The sequence below is a fragment of the Pseudophryne corroboree genome, chromosome 9 (assembly GCF_028390025.1).
Source record: "Pseudophryne corroboree isolate aPseCor3 chromosome 9, aPseCor3.hap2, whole genome shotgun sequence".
In the NCBI taxonomy this organism is placed as follows: Eukaryota; Metazoa; Chordata; class Amphibia; order Anura; family Myobatrachidae; genus Pseudophryne; species Pseudophryne corroboree.
The window spans coordinates 401,740,547-401,767,926 of record NC_086452.1 but is presented as its reverse complement, the minus strand read 5'-3'; the positions used below and the strand labels follow the sequence as shown (position 1 = coordinate 401,767,926).

Sequence of the window (27,380 nt, the reverse complement as noted above, 5' to 3'; positions counted from 1 at the left end):
GCCAACTAAGGTAAATTCATTGCTTCCCAGGACGCCCCCCCCCAGCGTCCTGCACCCTCAGTGACCGGAGTGTGAAGTGTGCTGAGAGCAATGGCGCACAGCTGCAGTGCTGTGCGCTACCTTATGAAGACAGGAAAGTCTTCTGCCGCCGATTTATGGACCTCTTCTTGCTTCAGCATCTGTAAGGGGGCCGGCGGCGCGGCTCCGGGACCCATCCATGGCTGGGCCTGTGATCGTCCCTCTGGAGCTAATGTCCAGTAGCCTAAGAAACCCAATCCACTCTGCACGCAGGTGAGTTCGTTTCTCTCCCCTAAGTCCCTCAATGCAGTGAGCCTGTTGCCAGCAGGTCTCACTGAAAATAAAAAACCTATTTAAACTTTTACTCTAAGCAGCTCTTTAGGAGAGCCACCTAGATTGCACCCTTCTCGTTCGGGCACAAAATCTAACTGAGGCTTGGAGGAGGGTCATAGGGGGAGGAGCCAGTGCACACCAGCTAGTCCTAAAGCTTTTACTTTGTGCCCAGTCTCCTGCGGAGCCGCTATTCCCCATGGTCCTTTCGGAGTCCCCAGCATCCACTAGGACGTTAGAGAAATAAAAGAAATTGAAGCAGTGAGAAAGGATTTTTGTTCCTCACTGAGGTCATTATCAGTATCAAGTCTCCTTTTAATCACTTCACAACCCAGTAGATGAAGAATGTGTGTATATAGGGCAGAAACGTCTAAAGTAAGAAATGCATACGTTTCTTTCCACGTGACAGCATTAATTAGATTGAGGAAGCGCGTGGTATCCTTCATATGGGACCTCAGTGAGGACACTCTAGATTGGAGAAAAGAATCCACATAAAAGGAAAGATTTGAAGTCAAGGGGGTAAATTTACTAACATTCGTATTTTCCTGTTTCAGGTCAAAGTTCAATCACGAATGACATCGAAAGTGCAAAACTGCAACTTTTTGAATTTGTTACGACGGATTTACTAAGCTGCCGTATTCGGGTTTTTCTTTTGTTCCGATGTCGATGTCATTCGTGTTTTTATTTTTATTTTTACGGCAGTGATTAGCAAAACACTGCCGACTTTTTTACAATGAATCTCGGCCGGATCTGTGTGATCCGTGCTGGGGTTCATTTTTTTTTTTTTTTTTAAATTAAACACTGTAAAATCCATAAAAAAAATTGCGTGGGGTCCCCCCTCCTAAGCATAACCAGCCTCGGGCTCTTTGAGCCGATCCTGGTTGCAGAAATATGGGGGGAAAAATTACAGGGGTTCCCCCATATTTAAGCAACCAGCATCGGGCTCTGCGCCTGGTCCTGGTTCCAAAAATACGGGGGACAAAAAGAGTAGGGGTCCCCCGTATTTTTAAAACCAGCACCGGGCTCCACTAGCTGGACAGATAATGCCACAGCCGGGGGTCACTTTGATATAGTGCCCTGCGGCCGTGGCATCAAAAATCCAACTAGTCACCCCTGGCCGGGGTACCCTGGGGGAGTGGGGACCCCTTCAATCAAGGGGTCCCCCCCCCCAGCCACCCAAGGGCCAGGGGTGAAGCCCGAGGCTGTCCCCCCCCCATCCAATGGGCTGCGGATGGGGAGGCTGATAGCCTTTTGTGATAATGAAAAGATATTGTTTTTAGTAGCAGTACTACAAGGCCCAGCAAGCCTCCCCCGCATGCTGGTACTTGGAGAACCACAAGTACCAGCATGCGACGGAAAAACGGGCCCGCTGGTACCTGTAGTACTACTACTAAAAAAATACCCAAAAAAAGACAAGACACACACACCGTGAAAGTAAAGATTTATTACATACATGCACACAAACATACATACATACTTACCTTATGTTCACACGCAGGTCGGTCCTCTTCTCCAGTAGAATCCAAGGGGTACCTGTTGAATAAATTCTACTCACCAGATCGCGGGTCCCAGGGTCCTCGGGGCATCCATTTGTAATCCACGTACTTGCATAAAATAAGAAAACGGAAAGCCGAGCCACGAACTGAAAGGGGCCCCATGTTTTCACATGGGACTCCTTTCCCCGAATGCCAGAAACCCACTCTGACTGATGTCTAAGTGGGTTTCTTCAGCCAATCAGGGAGTGCCACGTTGTAGCACTCTCCTGATCGGCTGTGTGCTCCTGTACTGTATGACAGGCGGCACACGGCAGTGTTACAATGTAGCGCCTATGCGCTCCATTGTAACCAATGGTGGGAACTTTCTGCCCTGCGGTTGACCTAAAGTGACGTCACCGCTGAGCAGAAAGTTCCCACCATTGGTTACAATGGAGCGCATAGGCGCTACATTGTAACACTGCCGTGTGCCGCCTGTCATACAGTACAGGAGCACACAGCCGATCAGGAGAGTGCTACAACGTGGCACTCCCTGATTGGCTGAAGAAACCCACTTAGACATCAGTCAGAGTGGGTTTCTGGCATTCGGGGAAAGGAGTCCCATGTGAAAACATGGGGCCCCTTTCAGTTCGTGGCTCGGCTTTCCGTTTTCTTATTTTATGCAAGTACGTGGATTACAAATGGATGCCCCGAGGACCCTGGGACCCGCGATCTGGTGAGTAGAATTTATTCAACAGGTACCCCTTGGACTCTACTGGAGAAGAGGACCGACCTGCGTGTGAACATAAGGTAAGTATGTATGTATGTTTGTGTGCATGTATGTAATAAATCTTTACTTTCACGGTGTGTGTGTCTTGTCTTTTTTTGGGTATTTTTTTAGTAGTAGTACTACAGGTACCAGCGGGCCCGTTTTTCCGTCGCATGCTGGTACTTGTGGTTCTCCAAGTACCAGCATGCGGGGGAGGCTTGCTGGGCCTTGTAGTACTGCTACTAAAAACAATATCTTTTCATTATCACAAAAGGCTATCAGCCTCCCCATCCGCAGCCCATTGGATGGGGGGGGACAGCCTCGGGCTTCACCCCTGGCCCTTGGGTGGCTGGGGGGGGGGACCCCTTGATTGAAGGGGTCCCCACTCCCCCAGGGTACCCCGGCCAGGGGTGACTAGTTGGATTTTTGATGCCACGGCCGCAGGGCACTATATCAAAGTGACCCCCGGCTGTGGCATTATCTGTCCAGCTAGTGGAGCCCGGTGCTGGTTTTAAAAATACGGGGGACCCCTACTCTTTTTGTCCCCCGTATTTTTGGAACCAGGACCAGGCGCAGAGCCCGATGCTGGTTGCTTAAATATGGGGGAACCCCTGTCAATTTTTTCCCCATATTTCTGCAACCAGGATCGGCTCAAAGAGCCCGAGGCTGGTTATGCTTAGGAGGGGGGCCCCACGCAATTTTTTTTAATAAAATAACAACTTTCACACCCCTTCCCACTGATATACATGCACGGATCTCATGGATCCCTGCATGCCTATCCAATCACGGGAAAAAAAAGCAGGTCTGTTTTTTTTAAGCACTTTTTTACGAGTTGTAATTTTTCACGGCAGTGTTTGTTTGTTTTTTGCTTTGCACTTCTTAGTAAATTACCGAGATTCATACTTAAACAGCCGCGTTTTGACCGATGGTGTATTCATTCGTAATTTTTTTCTTGGACTTGCAAAAAATTACGAATGCCCTCATCACTGCCGTGATTATTGCTTAGTAAATTACCGAGATGACACTTTGATGAAAAAACGGCATCTCGGTCAAAATCGGGACCTTAGTAAATTTACCCCAAGGAGTCAATACCTGAAATAATAGATCTCCCGGGAGGTGCAGTGATGGATTTGTGAATTTTAGGAAGATAGTAAAAAACCGGAATGTGGGGGTGTGTGGGGTAAAGGAAATAATATATGTCTTTGGAGATAATTCCTGAGTCTAGGGCTCTTTCAAGTAGAGTTTTTAATTCTAACTGAAATTTTAGTGTCGGATCTCCCTTTAGTTTGCAGTAATGTTCCTGATTATTTAATTGTCTAAGAGATTCCACTATGTAGTCAGTACGGTTGAGGATTACTAACCCCCCCCCCCCCCCCCTTATCTGCTTCTTTTATTATGATAGTCGAGTCGTCTACCAATGATTTGAGGGCTTCTTTCTCTTTCCTATTTAAATTAGATGGTTGATTTCTATCATAATATTTTTGGCACATATCCTTGAAATCTTCCAAGGTAATACTGTAAAAGGTTTCAATGGAGCTACTTTTAGCACTGATTGGAAAAAACTCTGATTTTTTCTTAAATCTATCTGTGTTTTTAATATCATAAATTTTAATTTCAGTGCTAATGGGGTCCTTTTGGTCTATATTACCTTCCTGCCATAGACTTTCCAAAGTATTCAAAAGAATAGTGTCTGTGCTGTCCAATACTATGGGGATGGAGGTGTCCTGCATATTTTTCAGTCGTTTGTTCGCAAAATATCGTTTGCGACAAAGTGTACGGACAAATTTATTCAAATCAACGTATAAATCAAACAAATTGGGTCCACTCGTAGGGGCAAATTTAAGTCCCTTCTCAGGGATTACCAGTTCTGATTCAGTAAATTGTGTTGAAGATAAATTAAAAACTTTTTTGGAATCCCCATCCGAATCTACCCTGGGGTCTATTCTACTCCTGGGAAGGTGTCTATGTCTCAATCGTCCTCCTCTAGTGCCTCTACGCTTGGGGACGTTTGCCTGATGTCCCTGCTACAACAATCTTTTATCAATTGACCTCTCCCCCCGCACCCAGTTGGTACAGGTGACAATTCTGTGTCACCTGTGTGTGGTCTGCGCGGCCCTGGAGGCTTTCACGCACACCCGTGATGGGACAGTGGGTTCCCCTGTCAGCACGTCTAGGGTGAGCGGTCATTCTGTGGTTATCCGAGTGCTTAGGTAACTCCTGCCAGCTGGAGTTTCTCCACGGCTGCGCAGCCACCCAATGGTGGCGGTGGGGCCAGTGTCATATGGGTTCTGACTGTTTAATAGGCTCATTAACTATTCTCTGCATGTAAATTCCTCTGTCTATCCTTTCCTGTTATTTGTGTTATTATAAGGCATGCTACAATTTCACCATCTAGGAGGTTTACCAGTTAAACACAAACTGATCCCTATAATGATCTTGACTATTTATCACAGGAGGAGGGTATATATATAGTATGGAGGGGCTAAATAACAATTATTTAATTGTCCCTGTGAGTGTTCTGGGTGTTATGATCTACTATGTACTCCTATCAAGATTCGCACTAAGTACAGTCCCGGCCCCTGTGGCTGCCTAACAACACTCACTGATTGTTAAAATTCAGTGTGTAAAGTGTCTCAGTGATTATTTATATATTGGTTCCATTATATTAAACTATATAGGTTGACTTTTAGTGTGTATCGATTTGCCCACTAGTGGGAACAAGTGTACTTTTTCATGTAACTGCAGCACCTCGGGCTCCCGGTCACGTGACAGGGGAATGACGCCATCGCGCCCCGCGTTGGTGCTCGTCCGGGTTGCCCAGCAACCAGGGCGCCTCTGCCAGGAAACTTCTATTGGCCTCCGCATGTCACGTGACCCGGAAGGAGCGTCTAATGCTCCACGGAGTCCCGCGGACCTGCCTGTCCCCCCACTTCTGATCAGGGGCACCTCTGTGAGTACTGTGGGCTGCGGGGGTATCATGCCCCCGGAAATGGGGGGGGGGGTATATAAGTGAAAAAAAAATCCCACTGTGGATGATGCATTCGGTGGTTGGGGGCGAGTCATGTGATTGCACTGACCTCTGACCTCCTTTACTTTAAAATCATGTTTCATTATTCCTCTTTATATATATGAAATGAATATTTTTACTGTGGGTTTGCCTCCTACTAACTTCTGTATACATTCTAAGTAGATAGATTATAGTGAATTCTTGTTTTTATTATAACTGTGGATAATTGAATGGTATTTTTATCACACCTGTTGGGCATCAGGTCATTAAATGGGGTTTAACTAGATCCCATATTCAGACTGAGCTTTACTTCTGATGAAGCTAGGTGACCGAGCCTAGGGAAACGCGTTAAGTGTTGAAGCTGCTACCATCACCAGTGTCCTACTTTTCAACGGATCCAGATATGGACTTTTAAAAAGCTGCTTTGGAACTTTCTCTGTGGGACTTCACCTGTACAGCACCGATTGGAGAGACCCAGTTTTCACACAAACGGCACAGCTTGCTTGCTGGCAATTTCAAACTCCTGGAAGTCTCCGTCGTCACGGGTAACACCAGCTGTATTTATTCCTCCTACCCAGGGAACTTTGCACACACTCTCAGTCCGGGATTCTTTGTGGACACTTATTAGCAGCCATTACCAAATTATTTTTAAGCTCCATCAATGCCCTAAACTATATGTTTACATTGGAATTTCATGTCCTTGTTTTTAGTATGTGATGTTTAGTCAATTAATAAATTACATGTTATTTTATTGAAATTTATCCACAGTCTTTTATTATTGGAGAAACACGTAGCGCCAGTTTATATTCTCTTTTCACAATTTTCTATTGGGACTGACAATCCCTACTGGCAGCTGTGACAGCGCGTCTGGGCCTGCTTTCTTGTTTTGGTTCTCCCTACAGATTAGACTGACACAATATTAATCTGAGACAATGAGCAGCTCTTGCTGACATTATCGCCTTCCTTTCTGAAGATAAGGTTGTCTTATTAAACTGCTTTTGAACATATTGGGTTGGAAAACTGGTCTGTCTGTACACAGATAGTTTTAACATTACTCAAAAGTACCTCTCTACAGAGGGCCTCTTTGCGGATCGGGCTGAATATTGGCTCTGCCTTTGCATACAGTGGGCTGATCAGATGACATATCAGTTTGTCTTATTGCCGATCAGATTGACATATTATACAACAGATGACATTCTCTACGGATTGGTGTGGCAAAATATAGATCTATCAGCAGATCCTGCTGACATACTGTAATAACCAATGGCTGCTCCAGAGGTGGGGCATCAGCATAGTCCAAAGTTCAAATGGGGAGCCACGCCTACTTCCACCAACTGTCATCCCAAACGGACTCACTAGCAGTTGGTGTGGACCTCCTATTTGAATTTTCAACTGCGCTGCAGCCCCACCTCTGGAACTGCCACTGGTAATAATGATCTGTTTTTGCACCATTTGGCAAAAATAATCTGGGAAATCACAGACCAGACTGCCATAATATTGTGATGATAGTAATAATAATAATAATAATAATATTACGTTCTGTATTATACGTTCTGCTTGCCCGCTACTGGGCCCATGCTTAGGGGTGTGACCAGCCACCACATAGACTTGGATACAGAGTGCATGATCTGGGATAACAGCAATGTACTGTACTGAACACACCATAGTCCTGGGAATCAGTAATGAGAAATGACATACCGCACAAGCAAAGCGAGCCATGCAAGGGGACGCAGTACCCCTATTGGGGTGTCCTGTGCTGACAGTGGAAACGACCCCCCCAAAAAAATAAAATAAAAATGGTGTACTAACCTTTTTTGTGTTCACCATTTCCCATGCCGAGCTTTTTATGTGTCGACCTTTTGTCAGTGTCGCCCTATTGCATGTCAACCTTTTTTCAGCGTCGACCTAAGGCACGTTGACCCTTTTGTCAGAGTCGAACTAATAAATGGTGTAAGTAGAAAAACTACTTAGTGGTACTGTGTGCACGCGCACCAAAAAAATGGGTGTGGCCACATGGGGCGTGTCCAATGAAAATGGAGGAGATACACATATGGGGTGCCAGATACACATATGCCCCCAGTAGTGCCACATACACATATGCCCCCAGTAGTGCCACATACACATATGCCCCCAGTAGAGCAGTGCCGGATACACATGCCCCAACAGTGCTAGATATACATATGCCCCCACAGTGCCAGATACAAATATGCCCCCACAGTGCCAGATACACTTATGCCCCACAGTGCCAGATACACATATGCCGCACAATGCCAGATACACATATGCCCCCACAGTGCCAGATACACTTATGCCCCACAGTGCCAGATACACATATGCCCCCACAGTGCCATGCCCCACAGTGCCAGATACACATATGCCCCCACAGTGCCATGCCCCACAGTGCCAGATACAGATATGCCCCCACAGTGCCAGATATGCCGCTGGCTGCTGTGTATGATGGGAGGATAGCGCAGCACGCGCCTCTCCTGCCCCTCAGTGCTCAGTCCGATCTCTGGCAGTGTGTATCTCTAATCAGGCAATTTTTAACCGGTATGCAGTACCGCTATACTTGCAGCACTGGACCTAATGCATGTCAACCTTTTGTCAGTGTCAACCTAATGCCTGTTGACCATGTGGGGTGGACCTAATAACTGTCGACCTAGACATTATGGTGAAAGCGGTACAGAAAAAAATGGCGTGTCGACTTTTTTGTGTTGACCATTTTTCATACCAACCTTTTCACTTTTGACGGTGTCGTCCAAATGCTTGCCGACCTTTTGTCAGTGTCGACCTAAGGCATGTCGACTCTTTGTCAGTGTCAACCTAATGCATGCAGACCTTTTGTCAGTGTCTACCTTTTGCAGTGTTAATCTAATGCCTGTCAACCACATGGGGTCGACCTAATGACTGTCCAGATATTTGAGGGTATCCCCAAAAATTTGTGAATCGTGTGATATGCTGCACATATTTAATGATAATTAAGCCTATAAATAAATATATGTGTGTTTGAGTGTGTGCGTGTGTGTAATACAGGTGTAAAGTACAATGTGATGATGTGATCCAGGTGTGTGACTTTGCATGGAGACAGCAGTCACCTGTCCTTTTACATTACTTCTTCCTTGCACAGTGAGACAACAGCTAGTGAGACAGAGAATAAAGGATGTGTGTGTGTGAGAGAGAGAGAGAAAGAGAGAGAGGGAGGGAGGGAGGAAGGGAGGGGTGGAGAGATGTGTGCTGTGTGTGTCTGGTATGAATGACAACGGCTTTATCACACTCCCAGGGCTGGATTACAGCAGGTTGCTAGGCAACGATGACGCTGCAGAGTCCAGGCCTCTCTGCACTTCCTGCTCTATTGCTGCTACTGGGGATCTCCTAGTGAATCCCAGGTCACTGGATCCCACTTGGCCCCATATTCCTGGAAGTCCCAGGTGAGTGGTGAGCAGACAGGTGTGGAAGAGCTGACATCAGGAAACTATGATTTTGTATTTGCAATAACACTTAATCCCCAGTAGATGAGCATGATACTGTGTGCTGTACCATTGCACAGCCACATGCTGCGCATTATCTTTATTACTCACCTGTCTTGCGAATACGATCCCCAAATATTGCCAAATATTGTAGCATAGGTACTGTACATGCGACATACTATATATAATGTTACCAGAGGTGCTGTAGTATAGGCACTGTACATGCGACATACTATATATAATGTTACCACAGGTGCTGTAGTATAGGCACTGTACATGCGACATACTATATATAATGTTACCAGAGGTGCTGTAGTATAGGCACTGTACATGTGACATACTATATATAATGTTACCAGAGGTGCTGTAGCATAGGCACTGTACATGCGACATACTATATATAATGTTACCAGAGGTGCTGTAGTATAGGCACTGTACATGCGACATACTATATATAATGTTACCAGTGGTGCTGTAGCATAGGCACTGTACATGCGACATACTATATATAATGTTACCAGAGGTGCTGTAGTATAGGCACTGTACATGCGACATACTATATATAATGTTACCAGAGGTGCTGTAGTATAGGCACTGTACATGCGACATACTATATATAATGTTACCAGAGGTGCTGTAGTATAGGCACTGTACATGCGACATACTATATATAATGTTACCAGTGGTGCTGTAGTATAGGCACTGTACATGCGACATACTATATATAATGTTACCAGAGGTGCTGTAGTATAGGCACTGTACATGCGACATACTATATATAATGTTACCAGAGGTGCTGTAGTATAGGCACTGTACATGCGACATACTATATATAATGTTACCAGAGGTGCTGTAGTATAGGCACTATACATGCGACATACTATGTATAATGTTACCAGTGGTGCTGTAGTATAGGCACTGTACATGCGACATACTATATATAATGTTACCAGAGGTGCTGTAGCATAGGCACTGTACATGCGACATACTATGTATAATGTTACCAGTGGTGCTGTAGCATAGGCACTGTACATGCGACATACTATATATAATGTTACCAGAGGTGCTGTAGTATAGGCACTGTACATGCAACATACTATATATAATGTTACCAGAGGTGCTGTAGTATAGGCACTGTACATGCGACATACTATATATAATGTTACCAGTGGTGCTGTAGTATAGGCACTGTACATGCGACATACTATATATAATGTTACCAGAGGTGCTGTAGTATAGGCACTGTACATGCGACATACTATATATAATGTTACCAGAGGTGCTGTAGTATAGGCACTATACATGCGACATACTATGTATAATGTTACCAGTGGTGCTGTAGTATAGGCACTGTACATGCGACATACTATATATAATGTTACCAGAGGTGCTGTAGCATAGGCACTGTACATGCGACATACTATGTATAATGTTACCAGTGGTGCTGTAGCATAGGCACTGTACATGCGACATACTATATATAATGTTACCAGAGGTGCTGTAGTATAGGCACTGTACATGCAACATACTATATATAATGTTACCAGAGGTGCTGTAGTATAGGCACTGTACATGCGACATACTATATATAATGTTACCAGTGGTGCTGTAGTATAGGCACTGTGCATGCGACATACTATATATAATGTTACCAGAGGTGCTGTAGTATAGGCACTGTACATGCGACATACTATATATAATGTTACCAGAGGTGCTGTAGCATAGGTACTGTACATGCGACATACTATATATAATGTTACCAGAGTTGCTGTAGTATAGGCACTGTACATGTGACATACTATATAATGTTACCAGAGGTGCTGTAGTATAGGCACTGTACATGCAACATACTATGTATAATGTTACCAGTGGTGCTGTAGCATAGGTACTGTACATGTGACATACTATATATAATGTTACCAGTGGTGCTGTAGCATAGGCACTGTACATGCGACATACTATATATAATGTTACCAGAGGTGCTGTAGTATAGGCACTGTACATGCGACATACTATATATAATGTTACCAGAGGTGCTGTAGTATAGGCACTGTACATGCGACATACTATATATAATGTTACCAGAGGTGCTGTAGCATAGGTACTGTACATGCGACATACTATATATAATGTTACCAGTGGTGCTGTAGCATAGGCACTGTACATGCGACATACACTATGTATAATGTTACCAGTGGTGCTGTAGTATAGGCACTGTACATGCGACATACTATATATAATGTTACCAGAGGTGCTGTAGTATAGGCACTGTACATGCGACATACTATATATAATGTTACCAGTGGTGCTGTAGCATAGGCACTGTACATGCGACATACTATATATAATGTTACCAGAGGTGCTGTAGTATAGGCACTGTACATGCAACATACTATGGGCGGGATATACTAAAGCAAAAATGCGGTAAAACCCCCGAAAACGGGGGTTTTACCGCATTTTCATATTTACTAACACCCTACCGCCGCGTTTTTGGCGTCCAGGGTATCGCCATCTCTGGATGGCGATACCCTATAGAAGCCTATGGGCTTCTTTTCGCCGACCGCCGCAACCCGTCGACACCGCCGCAGACACCTCCCCCCCTCCCCCCCAGCTTACCTTCCTCCATGATGCCCCAGACCCGGAAGGTAATCTCCTCCTCCCCCTAGCAACGCAGCCGGACGTCCTTCCGGCTGCAGGGGGGAGGAGGAGGCGCCGGGGGCAGCCTGCTGCTGCTTCCCTGCATCTATCCTGTGTGGGGACCCCATGGAGGTGACGGAGACCCCCCGCAGACCACCTAACAGGTATCGCGGGGGGCCTCCATCACCGCATCGCGATGTTGATCGCATATGTTAGTACATACGCGATCAACATCGCTGCGGTAACCGGCGAGGTGCGGCGATGTATGTTAATACATCCCGCCCTATATATAATGTTACCAGAGGTGCTGTAGTATAGGCACTGTACATGCGACATACTATATATAATGTTACCAGTGGTGCTGTAGTATAGGCACTGTACATGCGACATACTATATATAATGTTACCAGAGGTGCTGTAGTATAGGCACTGTACATGCGACATACTATATATAATGTTACCAGAGGTGCTGTAGCATAGGTACTGTACATGCGACATACTATATATAATGTTACCAGAGTTGCTGTAGTATAGGCACTGTACATGTGACATACTATATAATGTTACCAGAGGTGCTGTAGTATAGGCACTGTACATGCAACATACTATGTATAATGTTACCAGTGGTGCTGTAGCATAGGTACTGTACATGTGACATACTATATATAATGTTAACAGTGGTGCTGTAGTATAGGCACTGTACATGCGACATACTATATATAATGTTACCAGAGGTGCTGTAGTATAGGCACTGTACATGCGACATACTATATATAATGTTACCAGAGGTGCTGTAGTATAGGCACTGTACATGCGACATACTATATATAATGTTACCAGTGGTGCTGTAGCATAGGCACTGTACATGCGACATACTATATATAATGTTACCAGAGGTGCTGTAGTATAGGCACTGTACAAGCAACATACTATGTATAATGTTACCAGTGGTGCTGTAGCATAGGTACTGTACATGTGACATACTATATATAATGTTACCAGTGGTGCTGTAGTATAGGCACTGTACATGCGACATACTATATATAATGTTTCCAGAGGTGCTGTAGTATAGGCACTGTACATGCGACATACTATATATAATGTTACCAGAGGTGCTGTAGTATAGGCACTGTACATGTGACATACTATATATAATGTTACCAGAGGTGCTGTAGTATAGGCACTGTACATGCGACATACTATATATAATGTTACCAGAGGTGCTGTAGTATAGGCACTGTACATGCGACATACTATATATAATGTTACCAGTGGTGCTGTAGCATAGGCACTGTACATGCGACATACTATATATAATGTTACCAAAGGTGCTGTAGCATAGGCACTGTACATGCGACATACTATATATAATGTTACCAGAGGTGCTGTAGCATAGGCACTGTACATGCGACATACTATATATAATGTTACCAGAGGTGCTGTAGTATAGGCACTGTACATGCGACATACTATATATAATGTTACCAGAGGTGCTGTAGTATAAGCACTGTACATGCGACATACTATATATAATGTTACCAGAGGTGCTGTAGTATAGGCACTGTACATGCGACATACTATATATAATGTTACCAGAGCTCCTGTAGTATAGGTACTGTACATGCGACATACTATATATAATGTTACCAGAGGTGCTGTAGTATAGGTACTGTACATGCGACATACTATATATAATGTTACCAGAGTTGCTGTAGCATAGGTACTGTACATGCGACATACTATATATAATGTTACCAGTGGTGCTGTAGCATAAGTACTGTACATGCGACATACTATATATAATGTTACCAGAGCTCCTGTAATATAGGTTCTGTACATGTGACATACTATATATAATGTTACCAGAGGTGCTGTAGTATAGGCACTGTACATGCGACATACTATATATAATGTAACCAGAGGTGCTGTAGCATAGGTACTGTACATGCAACATACTATATATAATGTTACCAGTGGTGCTGTAGCATAAGTACTGTACATGCGACATACTATATATAATGTTACCAGAGCTCCTGTAGTATAGGTACTGTACATGCAACATACTATATATAATGTTACCAGTGGTGCTGTAGCATAGGTACTGTACATGAGACATACCAGAGGCGGAACTAACGCCAGTGCAACCAGTGCGTTGCACTGGAGCCCGCCTCTGTCCAGGGGCCCAAAGCATGTAATGAGTCAAACTGATTACATGCCGCTGTGTGCTGCGGGCAACCGCTGCCCGCAGCGCACAGCCGCCCGGAGAGGAGAGGAGCAGCGGTACGGGGAAAGGAGGAGGAGGGAGCCGCAGCAGCGCTTTGTTACTGGTGGAGGCGCTGCTGCCCCTCTGCTTCACTATAGGCTGTCTTCCGAGAACAGCCTATAGTGAAGCAGAGGGCCAGCAGCAGCAGCGCCTCTACCAATAACACAGCGCTGCTGCGGCTCCCTCCTCCACCTCCCTCCTCCTCCTTCTCTACTGCCCGGGAATCGCCAAGCTGCACCGAGGAGCCTGAGCCAGCGGAGAGGGTAAGTATAATTCTTCTTTCTCTGACGTCCTAGTGGATGCTGGGAACTCCGTAAGGACCATGGGGAATAGCGGGCTCCGAAGGAGGCTGGGCACTCTAGAAAGATCTTAGACTACCTGGTGTGCACTGGCTCCTCCCACTATGACCCTCCTCCAAGCCTCAGTTAGATTTCGTGCCCGGCCGAGGTTGGATGCACACTAGGGGCTCTCCTGAGCTCTTAGAAAGTAATAGTCTTAGATTTTTTTATTTTCAGTGAGACCTGCTGGCAACAGGCTCACTGCAGCGAGGGACTAAGGGGAGAAGAAGCGAACTCGCCTGCTTGCAGCCGGATTGGGCTTCTTAGGCTACTGGACACCATTAGCTCCAGAGGGATCGACCGCAGGCCCAGCCTTGATGTTCGGTCCCGGAGCCGCGCCGCCGTCCCCCTTACAGAGCCAGAAGCAAGAAGATGGTCCGGAAAATCGGCGGCATGAAGACTCAGTCTTCACCAAGGTAGCGCATAGCACTGCAGCTGTGCGCCATTGCTCCTCTCACACACTTCATACTTCGGTCACTGAGGGTGCAGGGCGCTGGGGGGGGGGGGGGGCGCCCTGAGGCAGCAATAAAAACACCTTGGCTGGCTAAAATACCTCAATATATAGCCCCAGGGGCTATATATGAGGTAAATACCCCTGCCAGAAGTCCATAAAAAGCGGGAGAATAGGCCGCGAAAAAGGGGCGGAGCCTATCTCCTCAGCACACTGGCGCCATTTTCCCTCACAGCTCCGTTGGAGGGAAGCTCCCTGGCTCTCCCCTGCAACAGAAAAAGGTTAAAAAAAGAGAGGGGGGGCACTAAATTTAGGCGCAGTATACATTATATATAAAAACAGCAGCTATAGGGGACATAACTCAGTTAGTCCCTGCAGTATATAGCGCTCTGGTGTGTGCTGGCATACTCTCACTCTGTCCCCCCAAAGGGCTTTTGTGGGTCCTGTCCTCGTTTAGAGCATTCCCTGTGTGTCTGCGGTGTGTCGGTACGGCTGTGTCGACATGTTGAATGAGGAGGCTTATATGGTGACGGAACAGAGGCCGATATATGTGATGTCGCCCCCTGTGGGGCCGACACCAGAGTGGATGGTTAGGTGAAAGGTATTAACCGACAGTGTCAACTCCTTACATAAAAGGGTGGATGACGTAACAGCTGTGGGACAGCCGGCTTCTCAGCCCGCGCCTGCCCAGGCGTCTCAAAGGCCATCAGGGGCTCAAACACGCCCGCTCTCTCAGATGGCAGACACAGATGTCGACATGGAGTTTGACTCCAGTGTCGACAAGGTTGAGACATATACAAAATCCACTAGGAACAGCCGTGACTTGGTCCCGGCAATAAAAAATGTGTTATACATTTCTGACATTAACCCAAGCTCCTCTGAAAATGGGTTTTTAGGTTTGGGGAGAAAAAACAGGCAGTGTTTTGTTCCCCCATCAGATGAATAAATGAAGTGTGTGAAAAGCGTGGGTTCCCCCGTTAAGAAACTGGTAATTTATAAAAAGTTACTGATGGCGTACCCTTTCCCGCCAGGAGGATAAGTTACGCTGGGAGGTATCCCCTAGGGTGGATATGGCGCTCACACGGTTGTCAAAAAAAAAAAAAAGGTGGCACTGCCGTTTTAGGAACGGCCACTTTGAAGGTACCTGTTGATAAAAAGCAGGAGGCTATCCTGAAGTCTGTATTTACACACTCAGGTACTAGACTGAAACCTGCAGATCGTGCTGCTGCAGCGTGGTCGGTGACCCTGTTAAGCATACTAGTTTGCTAATATGAGAACATATTAAAGACGTCGTCTTATATATGAGGGATGCACAGAGGGATATTTTGCCGGCTGGCATCCAAAATTAATGTAATGTCCATTCTGTCAGGAGGGTATTAGAGACCTGTCACTGGACAGGTGATGCTGACTTAAACAGCGCATAGAGATTCTGCCTTATAAGGGTGAGGAATTATTTGGGGGTGGTCTCTGGGACCTCGTATCCACAGCAATGTGCTGGGAAGAAATATTTTTACCTCAGGTTTCCTCACAGAATAAGGTACAGTCCTGTCGGCTTCAGAAAAGCAAGCGGGTCAAATGGCGCTTCCTTTCTGTACAGAGACAAGGGAAGAGGGAAAAAGCTGCACCAGCAGCCTGTTCCCAGAATCAAAATTCTTCCCCCGCTTCCTGTGAGTCCACAGCATGACGCGGGTGCTCCACAGGTGTAGCCAGGTATGGTGGGGGGCCGTCTCAAAAAATTTCAGCAATTAGTGGGCTCGCTCACAGGTGTATCCCTGTTTCTTTCAAGTAGTATTTCAGGGGTACAAGCTGGAATTAGAGATGTCTCCCCCCAGCCGTTTCCTTAAATATGCCTTGCTGACAACTCCCTCAGGCAGGGAGGCTGTGCTAGAGGCAATTAATAGGCGGTATTCCCAGCAGGTAATACTCAAGGTGCCCCTACTTCAACAAGGACGGGGTTACTATTCCACACGGTTTGGGGTACCGAAACCGCATAGTTCGGTGTGAGCCTTCTTATATTTAAAATCCTTGAACACATACATAAAAAAATTCAAGTTCAAGATGGAATCGCTCAGGGCGGTTATTGCAGGCCTGGACGAGGGGGATTACATGGTATCCCGGGGCATCAAGGATGCTTACCTGCATGTCCCCATTTACTATCCTCGCCAGGAGTACCTCAGATTTGTGGTACAGGATTACCATTACCAAGTCCAGACACTGCCGTTTAGACTGTACATGGCACCGAGGGTGTTTTATCAAGGTAATGGCCGAAATGATGATACTCCTTCGAAAAAAGGGAGTTTTAATTATCCCGCACTTGGACAATCTCTTTATAAGGGCGAGGTCCAAGGAGCAGTTGGTAGTCGGGGTAGCACTATTTTGGAAAGTGCTACAACAGCACGGTTGGATTCTAAACAGTCCAAAGTCACAGCTGGTTCCTATGACACGTCTACTGTTCCTGGGGATGGTTCTGGACATAAACCAGAAATAGTTTTCTCCGGGAGGAGAAAGCCAAGGAGTTGTCATTCTCTAGTCAGAGACCTCCTGAAGCCAAAACAGGTAGCGGTGCATCATGGCACGCGAGTCCTGGGAAAAATGGTAGCTTCCTACGAAGCAATCTCATTAGGCAGGTTCCATACAAGAACTTTTCAGAGGGACCTGTTGGACAAGTGGTCCGGATCGCATCTTCCGATGCATAGGCTGATAACCCTGTCTCCAAGGACCAGGGTATCTCTACTGTGGTGGCTGCAGAGTGCCCATCTTCAAGAGGGCCGCAGGTTCGGCATACAGGACTAGGTCCTAGTGACCATGAATGCCAGCCTTTGAGGCTGGGGGGGGCAGTCACACAGGGAAGAAACTTCCAGGGACTTTGGACAAGTCAGGTGATTTCCCTACACATAAACATTCTGGACCTGAGGGCCATTTACAATGCCCTGAGGCCGGCAAGGCCTCTGCTTCAAAACCAGCCGGTACTGATCCAATCAGACAACATCACGGCAGTCGCCCATGTGGACCAACAGGGCGGCACAAGAAGCAGGATGGCGATGGCAGAAGCCACAAGGATTCTCCGATGGGCGGAAAATCATGTGTTGGCACTGTCAGCAGTGTTCATTCCCGGAGTGGACAACTGGGAGGCAGATCTTCTCAACAGACACGACCTCCACCCGGGAGAGTGGGGACTTCCTCCAGAAGTCTTCCAAAGGATTGTACACCATTGGGAAAGGCCACAGGTGGACATGATGGCGTCCCGCCTCAACAAAAGCTATAAAAGATATTGCGCCAGGTCAAGGGACCCTCAGGCGATAACTGTGGACGCTCTGGTAACACCGTGGGTGTACCAGTCGGTTTATGTGTTCTCCCCTCTGCCTCTCATACCAAAGGTACTGAGAATAATAAGAAGGCGAGGAGTAAGAACGATACTCGTGGTTCCGGGCTGGCCAAGAAGAGATTGGTACCCAGAACTTCAAGAATTTATATCAGAGGACCCATGGCCTCTGCCACTCAGACAGGACCTGCGGCAGCAGGGGCCCTGTCTGTTCCAAGACTTACCGCGGCTGCGTTTGACGGCATGGCGGTTGAACGCCGGATCCTGAAGGAAAAGGGCATTCCGGAGGAAGTCATTCCTACGCTGATTCAAGCCAGGAAAGAGGTTACAGCAAATCATTATCACCGCATATGGCGGAAATTTGTTGCATGGTGTGAGGCCGAAAGGGCCCCAACAGAGGAATTTCAACTAGGTCGATTTCTGCATTTCCTGCAAGCAGGAGTAACTATGGGCCTTAAATTAGGTTCCATTAAGGTACAGATCTCGGCTTTGTCGATTTTCTTTCAAAAAGAACTAGCTTCAGTACATGAAGTTCAGACATTTATAAAAGGAGTGCTGCATATTCAGCCCCCGTTTGTGCCTCCTGTGGCACCTTGGGACCACTAAAGACCGTGGATCTGTAATATCTCACTTGGAAAGTGGTCATGTTATTGGCCTTGGTTTCGGCCAGGCGAGTATCAGAATTGGCGGCTTTATCATGTAAAAGCCCTTATCTGATTTTCCATATGGATAGGGCAGAATTGAGGACTCGTCCCCAGTTTCTCCCTAAGGTGGTGTCAGCTTTTCACCTGAACCAGCCTATTGTGGTGCCTGCGGCTACTAGGGACTTGGAGGACTCCAAGTTGTTAGACGTGGTCAGGGCCCTGAAAATATATGTTTCCAGAACGACTGGAGTCAGAAAATCTGACTCGCTGTTTATCATATATGCACCCAACAAGCTGGGTGCTCCTGCTTCTACGCAGACTATTGCTCGTTGGATTTGTAGTACAATTCAGCTTGCACATTCTGTGGCAGGCCTGCCACAGCCAAAAAATGTCAATGCCCATTCCACAAGGAAGGTGGGCTCATCTTGGGCGGCTGCCCGAGAGGTCTCGGCTTTACAACTTGCCGAGCTGCTACTTGGTCAGGGGCAAACATGTTTGCAAAATTCTATAAATTTGATACCCTGGCTAAGGAGGACCTGGAGTTCTCTCATTCGGTGTTGCAGAGTCATCCGCACTCTCCCGCCCGTTTGGGAGCTTTGGTATAATCCCCATGGTCCTTACGGAGTTCCCAGCATCCACTAGGACGTCAGAGAAAATAAGAATTTACTCACCGGTAATTCTATTTCTCGTAGTCCGTAGTGGATGCTGGGCGCCCATCCCAAGTGCGGTTTATCTGCAATACTTGTACATAGTTATTGTTAACTAAATCGGGTTATTGTTGAGCCATCTGTTGAGAGGCTCAGTTGTTTCATACTGTTAACTGGGTTTCATATCACGAGTTGTACGGTGTGATTGGTGTGGCTGGTAAGAGTCTTACCCGGGATTCAAAATCCTTCCTTATTGTGTACGCTCGTCCGGGCACAGTATCCTAACTGAGGCTTGGAGGAGGGTCATAGTGGGAGGAGCCAGTGCACACCAGGTAGTCTAAGATCTTTCTAGAGTGCCCAGCCTCCTTCGGAGCCCGCTATTCCCCTTGGTCCTTATGGAGTTCCCAGCATCCACTATGGACTACGAGAAATAGAATTACCGGTGAGTAAATTCTTATTTTCTTTCTTTCTTTCTTTCTTTCTTTCTTTCTTTCTTTCTTTCTTTCTTTCTTTCTTTCTTTCTTTCTTTCTTTCTTTCTTTCTTTCTTTCTTTCTTTCTTTCTTTCTTTCTTTCTTTTTTTCTTTCTTGGGACTGCCTGCCGCAATGTGTAAAAATGGGGAATCTGCCTGCCGCAATGTGTAAAAATGGGGAATCTGCCTGCCGCAATGTGTAAAAATGGGGAATCTAACATTCCTAATACTATCACATTCTATACATTTATTCAGGACTTACCTCTAGAGTGTGCTTCTGCATTTCTTTTCCTCCAGCACAGTATTAGAAGCCTCAGCACGATAGCACCTCTTGATATCTTTAGTAATAGGATGTGCAATCCAGACCCCCCCCCCCCCTTTTTCCATCTTAAAACATTGTAATACCTTGTAGGCTAATAACCCTTGTTTTTGGGGGGATTGGTAGACCCGGTGGCATATAAGTACTGTTGAGTGTCTTACATAGAAGCAGCAGCGATAGCACTAACATGGTAAAGCTGCAGGGGGCGTCACAGCTCCTCATGCACTACTGATCCAAGCTGCATCCTAGGATGCAGCATCGGATCAACTGTGACAACATCGGCTGGCTGGGTGACTTGTGAAATCTCTTCTGATGGACATCCTGGCCTCGTCCCTCCCCAACAATGAAGGCAATATTCCTCCATTTTGCGCAGTACAGGTTCGGTGCATGAGCAAAGTACCGAACATCAGGACCTTTCCATAACTTACTGCCAGATACTGTCTTTCTTTCTTTCTTTCTTTCTCTGTCGAGTAGCAGTTTTGTGCCAGACAACCTCTTTCCCTTACAGCAGGCATGTCCAAACTGCAGCCCTCCAGCTGTTGTGAAACTACATATCCCAGCATGCCCTGACACAGTTTTGCTGTCAGAGAATGCTAAAGCTGTGTCAGGGCATGCTGGGATGTGTAGTTTCTCAACAGCTGGAGGGCCACAGTTTGGACATGCCTGCCTTACAGGAAGGCAGGAGCTGAGAAGCAGAAGCCGGTATTGGGAACTGGGGCCCTCATTCCGAGTTGTTCGCTCGCTAGCCGCTTTTCGCAGCAGTGCACACGCTAAGCCGCCGCCCTCTTGGAGTGTATCTTAGCTTAGCAGAATTGCGAACGAAAGATTTGCAAACTTGCTCGAGACTTACTCTGCCACTGCGATCAGTTCAGTCAGTTTCGTTCCTGGTTTGACGTCACAAACACACCCAGCATTCGCCCAGACACTCCCCCGTTTCTCCAGCCACTCCCACGTTTTTCCCAGAAACGGCAGTGTTTTTTCACACACACCCATAAAACGGCCAGTTTCCGCCCAGAAACACCCACTTCCTGTCAATCACACTCCGATCACCAGAACGAAGAAAAAACCTCGTAATGCCGTGAGTAAAATACCAAACTTCTTAGCAAATTTACTTGACGCAGCCGCAGTGCGAACATTGCGCATGCGCAGTTAGCGGGAAAATCGCACCGATGCGAAGGAAAATAACGAGCGAACAACTCGGAATGAGGGCCTGAGGTGTTTTGTTTGCTACATATTTGACAGATTTTAAAACGCCATCTACGGGAGATTCCAGGAGCGAGCGACAATTGCGGGCACCTTTCGTGTTTTGGTTTTGGTTCTGGTTCCATGCTCGTGTTTTGGTTTTGGCTTGGTTTTGCCAAAACCACCCTTATGTGTTTTGGTTTTGGATCTGGATGATTTTCGAAAAAATCATAAAAACAGCTAAAATCACAGAATTTGGGGGTAATTATGATCCTACGGTATTAACCTCAATAACATTCATTTCCACTCATTTCCAGTCTATTCTGAACACCTCACACCTCACAATATTGTTTTTAGGCCAAAAGGTTGCACCGAGGTGGCTGTATGACTAAGCTAAGCGGCACAAACACCTGGCCCATCTAGGAGTGGCACTGCAGTTGCAGACAGGATGGCACTTAAAAAAACTAGTCCCCAAACAGCACATCATGCAAAGAAGTAAAAGAGGTGCAATGAGGTACTGTAGCTGTATGACTAAACTAAGCGACACAAGTGTGCGGCACAAACAACATGGGACGTGCTGGAATTTGCCCAGATGTAATACACGCACAATATTGGTGGCACAGGATAGCGTACCCCTAAACCACACACACACACACACACATGGCAAAGCCTGTAAAATTAATTTGAATAATAATAACCCTTTTATTTGGAGCTATTATAATAATATGCAGCACAGGCGAGCGTACCCCTACACGGTATCCGGTCTCTAGGTCGACAGTAACTAGGTCGCCACTATCTAGGTCGACCACTATTGGTCGACAGTAACTAGGTCGACAGGGTTTCTAGGTCGACAGGGTCTATAGATTGACATGTTCTAGGTCGACAGGTCAAAAGGTCGACATGAGTTTTTAACGATTTTTTTCTTTTTTTTAACCTTTTCATACTTAACGATCCATGTGGACTACGGTTGGATCGAGCGAAGCGGTAGCGGAGCGAGGCACCTTGCCCGAAGCATGACCGAGCGAAGCGGTAGCGGAGCGAGGCACCTTGCCCGAAGCATGGCGAGCGAATACTGTGCACTAATTGGGGTTCCCGGTCACTCTACGAAGAAAACGACACCAAAAAAAATAAAGAAACTCATGTCGACCTTTTGACCTGTCGACCTAAAGACCCTGTCGACCTTGAAACCCTATCGACCTAGTTACTGTCGACCAATAGTGGTCGACCTTGACACTGTCGACCTAGACACTGTCGACCTAGTTACTATCTACCTTCCATACCACACTCCCCCTACACCACACTGGGCAAACCCTGTAAAAATTATTTGGATAATAATATAAGTAATGTATATAACCCTTTTATATGGAGTAAATAATATACAGCACAGGACACCACCACCGGACTGGACTTATACAGCTACACTGGACATATGGCAGCAGAGGACACCACCACTGTGACTGGACTGATGCAGCATAAGACACTACTACTGTACTGATCAGTGGCGGATCCGGGGGGGGGGGGGGGGGGCACTCGGGCCCATGCCCCCCCCTGTCATTTGTGGCCTCCGTACCCCCCCCCGGCGCCGCACAGGGTGATGACGGGCGCCCGCTGAGATTGTGTTACCAGCGGGCGCCCGTCTCTCCTTACTGAAAGCTGGAGGCAGGAGCTCAGTACTGAGCTCCTGCCTCCGGCGCTGTCACTGTGCGGCGTGCGCTATGGGAGAGACGTCAGTCATGACGTCTCTCTCATAGTGCTGAGGAGCGGACGCCAAGAGGAGGAGTACTGCAGCGGTCTGGAAGCGGGAACGGGGCTCGGTAAGTATGTTGTGTTTTCTCTTCCTCAATGCAGCGGGGGCATCTACTGGGGACATTACTACTGGGGGGCATCAACAAGGACATTACTACTGGGTGGGGGGGGCATTATTACTGGGGGAGCATCTACTGGGGGCATTACTACTGGGGGGCATCACTACTGGGGGGCATCAACAAGGGACATTACTACTGGGTGGGGGGGCATTACTACTGGGGGCATTATTACTGGGGGGAGCATCTACTGGGGGCATTACTACTGGGGGCATTACTACTGGGGGGCATCAACAAGGGACATTACTACTGGGTGGGGTGGCATTACTACTGGGGGCATTATTACTGGGGGAGCATCTACTGGGGGCATTACTATGGGGCATCAACAAGGGGCATTATTACTGGGGGGCATCTATCGGGGGCATTACTACTGGGGGTCATCTATTGGGGGCATTACTACTGGGGGCAGCTACTGGGGGACATTTTTACTGGGGGGCATCTACTGGGGGCAAACTACTGGGGGACATTATTACTGGTGGCATCTGCTGGGTGTATTACAACTGGGGGCATTATTACTGGGGGGCATCTACTGGGAGCATTACTACTGGGGAGTCATCTATTGGGGACAAACTCCTAGGGGGCATTACTACTGCGGGACATCTACTGGGGGACATTATTACTGGGGGCCAACTACAAAGGGGCTAACTACTGGGGGCAAACTACAGGAGGGCATTACTACTGATGGCGTAACTACAGGGGCATTACTACTGGCGGCGTAACTACAGGGGCATTACTACTTGTGGGCTAAACTACAGGGGCCAAACTACTGGGGAATAACTACAGCGGTCAAACTACTGGGGGCATTACTGGGGGCTAAACTACAAGGGGGGCATAACTACAGGGGCTAAACTACAATGGGGCAAACTACAGGGGGGCATTACTACTGGTGGCTAAACTACAAGCAGGCAAACTACTGGGGGCATTACCACTGGGAGGCTAAACTAAATGGGGGGTGGGTTAACTACTGGGGTCATAACTGCAGGGGCATTACCACTGGGGGCATAACTACTAGGGCGCTAAATGACGGGGCATTACTACAGGCAACATTACTACTGGGGGCAATACAGGCATTGCATAAGGGGCACCACTACTATGGGGTCTATATAAGGGGCACTACCAGTACAGTGGACATTGCATAATGAGCGCTACAACTGTGGGCATTGTATAAGAAGCGCCACCTCACATGCACCGAAGCCGAACGCAAATGTTCTTGCCCCTTCCATGGTGCCCCCCCTAACATTTTCTTCTGGATCCGCCCCTGATACTGATGCAGGAAAACACAGCACCACTGTGACTGGTCACTGGACTGACTGATGCAGACACTACACTGGACTGAGCAGCGCAAGACAGCACTGGAATCGCCACCCCACTTTCCCGCTCACTCAGACACTGAGGATGAAGACACGTCCTCTCATTACACTCTCCGGGACTGGAGTGAAAATGGCGGCGATGCGTGGCTCCTTATATGGAATCCAAACCCTGCGAGAATCCGACAGCGGGATGATGACATTTTGCCTCGTTCTGATTTCCGAGTCAGACGGGAAAACCCGAGCCGGGCTCAGATCCGGGCTTGGGTAGTGAAGTTCGGGGGGGTTCGGTTCTCAGGGAACCAAATCCGCTCATCTCTAGTGGGAAGTGGCCATGATGATGTGACTCAATGCAATTCATGTTTTCTAACCCATGGACCTCCAACTTGAAAGTGGTCAGGATACATGAGGCTGGCCCACTGTCTCAGAAGCCCCAGAAATTATTGACTCCTCCAAACACTCCAGGAGAATTAGTAAATATGATTTGCTATTAAATGACATTAATCTGATACCAGCAAACACCAGTGCCTGGTGGACCGGGGAGTATAGGCGTGGCAGCAGGCTTCTCCAGCACTTCCTGCATAATCCCTGTTATCCCCTTTCACACATTTCAGGCAATAGGGATTTATGATCCCAGTTAATATAATATAAGTCACGTTTCAAACACTAACCAATACATATTCATTTCTTGGTATGAAAAACAAATAGGACTCATGGAGATTAGTATGAAATACCTGCAATCAAAATCCCGACGGTCAAAACCTCGACAACAATTGACCGACGATCAAAATACCGACAAGGTCAAATACCGACATTTAAAATACTGACAAGGTCAAAATATCAACATTTAAAATGTCGACAGGTCAAAAAGTCGACATAAGTTTTTTTTTGGGGGGGGTTGTCGGCATAGGCCGACATGGGCATCGTATAAGTGTACCATGTCCCCTCGCACTTCGGGCACACTATTATACTCCCCCTCCAGACCCACTGGGATGGTAAAGTATGAACAAGTCGGTTTCAATTAAAAAATAATGAAAAACTTGTGTCGACTTTTTGACCCATCGGCATTTTAAATTACAGTTTTTTGACCTTGTCGGTATTTTAAATGTTGGTATTTTGACCATGTTGGGATATTGATCTTTGGTGGCTGCAAAGATAAAAAAAAAAAAACATGCCGCCATAAAAATGAGCAACCACTCCACCCACGCCCCCCCCCCCCGTTACTGCAGCTCTAGGCAGCAATCCTCCTTATTACATCTGCTCATACTGCTACAACAGAGCGTCAGGTAAAAGCTGTTGCTGGCGGTTGACATGTTTTATTAAGAAGAGGATAACCCCAATCTATATTCCCGACCAGAGGTGAAAAGGTCAAATACACAGTACATAAAATGCATGCTCTCCCTAGCCCAACATGTTCCTTTACTCGTTTCCGGCATTTACAATGTTGTATAGAGTGTGTGCTCAGCCTTTCATGTAAATACAATTCTTGCCAAGCAAAGCATATTTATTTTACATACATTATTTCACTGAAGTTTCCTGATACACACACAGAGGAGGGGTTGGCGCCGGTGCTGTCTGCTCTCCAGAATTAGAAATGAACCGCTACTATGGAGATAATCCTGCCATGAGGTTCTGACAAGCAGAATGAGATCTGAAGATTTAAGCGCTCTGCGAATAAAAGGAAAAATAGCTATACAGTAGATGTCTTCAAACTTTATAGAGAGCAATTTATTTATACCAAGTCTGGCCTTTTACAAGTATTTAATAGCAAGGTGTCTGCGCTCTGCGGTGAAACAATGTCATAAACTTCTAGCACTGGATCAATAAATAAATAGCAATAAGAATAAATTGTTAAGAAGATGCAGAATCTTATGTTTAAGTGATGAGATACATTTGCTTTTGTAAGTGTACGAGGGATTAAAATGTGTGCAGTTCCATTGGACAATGCATTGCAAATTAAAGCAATAACTTGGGTCTCTGATCTAGGTAGACATGTGCAAGGCATTACTAATAGATGTTTGCACATAGATGAACTGGGATGACAAGGCATGACTAATAGATGTTTGCACATAGATGAATAGGGTGGACAAAGCTAATAGATGCACTGATCTCTACAGATGAATCAGCAAGAATGCATTTTAAGTTAGCCATACGCTGAACGATAACTGTTCAGATCAGCCAATTAAACACCTAATATGGGTGGTCATTCCGAGTTGATCGCTCGTTATTTTTTTTTCGCAATGGAGCGATTAGTCGCTAATGCGCATGCGCAATGTCCGCAGTGCGACTGTGCCAAGTAAATTTGCTATTAAGTTAGGTATTTTACTCACGGCATTACGAAGTTTTTTCTTCGTTCTGGTGATCGTAGTGTGATTGACAGGAAGTGGGTGTTTCTGGGCGGAAACTGGCCGTTTTATGGGTGTGTGCGAAAAAACGCTGCCGTTTCTGGGAAAAACGCGGGAGTGGCTGGAGAAACGGGGGAGTGTCCGGGTGAACGCTGGGTGTGTTTGTGACGTCAAACCAGGAACGAAACTGACTGAACTGATCGCAGTGGCAGAGTAAGTCTCGAGCTACTCAGAAACTGCTAAGAACTGTCTAATCGCAAATCTGCTAATCTTTCGTTCGCAAATCTACTATGGTAAGTGTGACAGGACGGTCCCGTACGAAAGCACTCGCCGCTTTCGCGTCCCGTTGGCTGCGCACAGAATGGAAGGTCAAGTCACACGAGGCCTGACCACATAGGGGATTCCCGCTTACCGTCAGTAACCGCCTGTTACTGACTCCACCCACTGCGTTGTGGGCGGGTTTTTGCTGCCACCACCAAACTCCTAACCTGCCGTGGCGTTTGGAACCACGGTTCTGCTCTGTATGTGC

The 27,380-nt window shown here is 46.6% G+C and overlaps 1 protein-coding gene across 5 annotated transcripts in view; it reads left to right on the top strand.

Moving 5' to 3' along the window:
- CFAP20DC (CFAP20 domain containing) overlaps window positions 1–27,380 on the top strand; it is an 852,126-nt gene that overhangs the window by 143,123 nt on the left and 681,623 nt on the right. The window contains exon 1 of one of the 5 annotated variants that reach the window (XM_063940897.1): window positions 8,893–9,024. The exons of the other annotated variants lie outside the window; for them this stretch is intronic. The gene's annotated coding sequence lies outside the window, so the exon portion shown is untranslated. Of the gene's footprint in view, window positions 1–8,892; window positions 9,025–27,380 lie in introns of those variants that run through there. 5 annotated transcript variants of the gene reach the window in all.